Source organism: Vicia villosa, linkage group LG2 (genome assembly GCF_029867415.1).
Source record: "Vicia villosa cultivar HV-30 ecotype Madison, WI linkage group LG2, Vvil1.0, whole genome shotgun sequence".
NCBI classification, from domain to species: domain Eukaryota; kingdom Viridiplantae; phylum Streptophyta; class Magnoliopsida; order Fabales; family Fabaceae; genus Vicia; species Vicia villosa.
Genome location: NC_081181.1, coordinates 207,901,788 through 207,905,477, shown reverse-complemented (window position 1 = coordinate 207,905,477; position 3,690 = coordinate 207,901,788). Strand labels below are relative to the sequence as shown.

Sequence of the window (3,690 nt, the reverse complement as noted above, 5' to 3'; positions counted from 1 at the left end):
TGCGGTGAACGTGGATCGAACACGTGACCTTCAAATCTTCAGTCTAAGGCTATCCCAACTGAGCTATCCCCGCTAGTTATTCTTACTTATTGCTTAACAATGACTTCTTGTGAATGTTACATTAATTCTTTAATTTCTACAATGAGATGTTATGAAACAAGTGAAAAAAGAAGAATATTGTTATTTGGCCACAACATTTTGACAGAAATCAGATGTTAATCACAATTCACATATGTGGTTAACGTTGGTTTTGTTGATGAGTCTTAAACAAAATAAGGCTTCTTAACTAAATACCTATAAACTGAACACAACAAACAATTAATTTAAATACCATTAACGATAAATTTTAAGTGTTCAAAGACACACATCTATCTTTGAGTCATTCAAATAGTGTTGTTGTTAATCATGTTATAGTTATTGGTTATTTATATTAAGAATGTGGTAAAAGTGCTCCAAAACATTTTAATATTCGTTAGACTTGAACTAATTGTGCTTTTTCCCATATTAGTATTGCATTAACCAAATAGTTTGTTATTTAATTTGTCCTTAAAATTTTATGAAATAAAATAAAACCATTGAAATGATTCCAATACGAGTAGGGCGCCTTCAATGTAATTAAAGACATGCGTCATCCCAATGTGAAAGTAAAACTTACAAAAATAATTAAATCCAAAATGTTGACCATATAATTTTTTGAAAATAAGTCGAAATTTCTTCCAATTTAAAGAGATATTTTAACTCAATTTCAAACATTGATAAAGCCCTGGAATTTGATTAAACCTTCGGTGCAGTAGCATGAAGCCAACACGTTGAAAGTGGTCCAAATAATATAAATTAAATTAGAAGTTATTTAGTAGATAAACGTTTCAGAGTTCAAACAACTTCCTTATAACCTTGATTACGAGTTAAATGGACGAGTCTCTCAAAAAATCCAACTATTGAAATTAAGTCCTTGACTAATTTTATAATGAAAATATTATCGATAGTTTTCTAAATAAACAATAAGGTCATTTGTACAAATATCTCTAGTTTAGAATGGGTTTGTCCTTCTTTTGGCATCATCACATGGTATACTTGGCAAATAATCCAAAAGAAATAATTGACATGCCTACAAATATTCCCAAAAGTCTTAGAGCTCGTACTATTTAACGTATCCGTACAGAACATGACTTCCTTATGACTGTGTAAAATGGGATTTAAATTTGAAACTTCCGTCAAAATTTAAGAGCCATTCGCATCTTTATAACATGTCAACTAAAATCCCTCGTGCTTTATGTTAAATGTCCTCCAAACAAAGTTTGTGAGAATATCAAATAAGATAGGAATATGGTAATTTTTCACCCTAGGAGGCGATAAAGTTTTAAGTTTTGATTCGTTTAAACCATTCATTGAACACAAAATTTTGACCAATATCAATTTTATATTCCACTAACTCTACTATCAATTTTCCAAGTTTAGAGGTATCCAAATAAAGCTCGACTCTTTAAGATTAGTTGTTTTGTAAGACGCTATAAAATAAGTCATTAGTGGAAGGATTGAGTGTGTTACCTATTTTATTTTTTCAAAGAAACAAATGCCAACTCCAGCTCTCTAAAGACCATCTATTATATATTATTGTTAGTATGGAATAGAGAATCAATCATTTCCTAACTTTGTTGTATCTCCACTCCAAGCATGACCAATGATCCCTAATGCTCATCGCCTTCTTGATTGCACCACTATTATTTAACTCACAAGAAACACACATGATAACGTAATTTAGAGATAACCATTTTATATATGTTGCAAAGTAGTTATTCCTTAATAAAGCTAGACCACTAGACCTACACTCACCTTCCTTTCTAAAATTTACTAACTCCTTATTATTTGATATGCAGATTATTCTAAGATGAACGAGCTCAGACACTTCCTTCTACTTTCCCATAAAAATAATTTTTTTGTGGGAGTTCTAGCTCTTCACATTTCCATTAGAGAATTTTTATGGTTTTTGACTGAAAACATATACTTCATTGAAATTGCATGTCTTACAAAGAATATACTTTATTGGCTAGTAATCATACATTTGTAGTTAGAAATTAATCCTTTATTACCAACGAAGTCTAAAGTTGGTGAAAAATACCTAGGTTCCAAAACTATCTTGTCCAATGTTAAACTATTGATCTTCAGAACATGGATCAAACACGTAACATTCAAATCTTTAGTCTGATGTTCTCCCAGCTAAGCTATCCCCGCTAGTTGTTCTTTCTTGTTACTTAACAATGACTTCATGTGAATGTTACATTAATTTTTTAATTTCTATAATGAGATGATAGGAAATAAGTGAAAAAGAAGAATATTGTTATTTGGACACAAAATTTTGATATAAATTAGATGTTAATCACAATTCACATATGTGGTTAACGTTGTTTTTGTTGGTGGGTCTTAAACAAAACAAGGTTTCTTAACTAAATACCTATAAACTGAACACAATGAACCATTAATTTAAATACCATTAACTATATAAATTTTAAGTGTTTAAAGACACGCATCTATCTTTCAGTCATTCAAATAGTGTTGTTGTCAGTCATGTTATAGTTATTGGTTTTTTATGGTAATTATGTGGTAAAAGTGCTCCAAAATATTCTAATATTCATTAGACTTGATTTAATTGTGTTTTTTTGTATTAATTTTGCATTAACCAGATAGTTTGTTATTTAATTTGTCCTTAAAATCTTATGAAAGTGTGTAGCTGTGAAAAATTGAGACCAAGCCATTAAGTTGACTGAAGTCATATTTTAGTCAAAGTCATCACCGCATTTTATTGTTTCCAAAGGAAATGGAAAAAAACGAAATAAAACTCAAAGAAGTTTTTAATCAAAACTAGTAAGTAAAATAAACAGAGTTCGAGGGTTCGAGGGTTGGTTATACAAAGGGAATGTATTAGCACCCTATGTATCTATAGTACTCTATAAGAACCTATTTGAAATATGTATATTAAAGTTTATTGTTGTTATTCTTGTTTATGAAAAGAGTGGGGGAGGTGAGAAGAGAATTTTGTTTATGTTTGCCAAGACGTCGCATCTTGTGCTTACATACCCCTTTTATGAAATAGAGAAGTCAAAGCATTTGTAGGTTTTAAAATTACAAAGCAAATTTTTTAAAATCGCTAAGCTTTAGAAATGCAAAGCAACGGTTTTGGGTGATAAGTTTTAAAAATACAAAGTAAAAGTAAATGATAAGAAAAATGTGAGTACCTTGAAAATTTTCGTTAATACTATCTCATTCCTTTGGATTGAAGGTGCAAGCAATATCAATGAGGAATCAAGCAAGCATGTATGCATCTCAAGTAATATCATGGTAAAGTATCTCAAGTAATATGTGTGAGATATGGCATAGGTATCATGATCAACAATCAAATTATATCAAATATAAGCAAAGTTAACCTATCACACGGATATGGTAATATCAAAGGGGAATCCCTAAAAGAATCATCAATATGACTCAAAGATAAACAAATGTCAATCAAACAAATATGTCAATGTATTCAAAAGTAAGCCTAAGATAAGTATACAGATATTATGATTAAAAGAAGAGAAGACATACCTCAACAAAGTCAAACATCAAGATCATAATCACATCAAGTATATGTGGACATATAGGTGTGTATGAACATGTGAACATGGTGATCTCATGGATAAGTATGAACATGTC

At 30.1% G+C, this 3,690-nt stretch overlaps 1 non-coding gene across 1 annotated transcript; it reads right to left on the bottom strand.

Moving 5' to 3' along the window:
* TRNAF-GAA (transfer RNA phenylalanine (anticodon GAA)) lies at positions 1-73 on the bottom strand. Its single transcript has one exon. It is a non-coding gene; the product is annotated as a tRNA-Phe (tRNA).
* Positions 74-3,690: the final 3,617 nt, after the last annotated feature.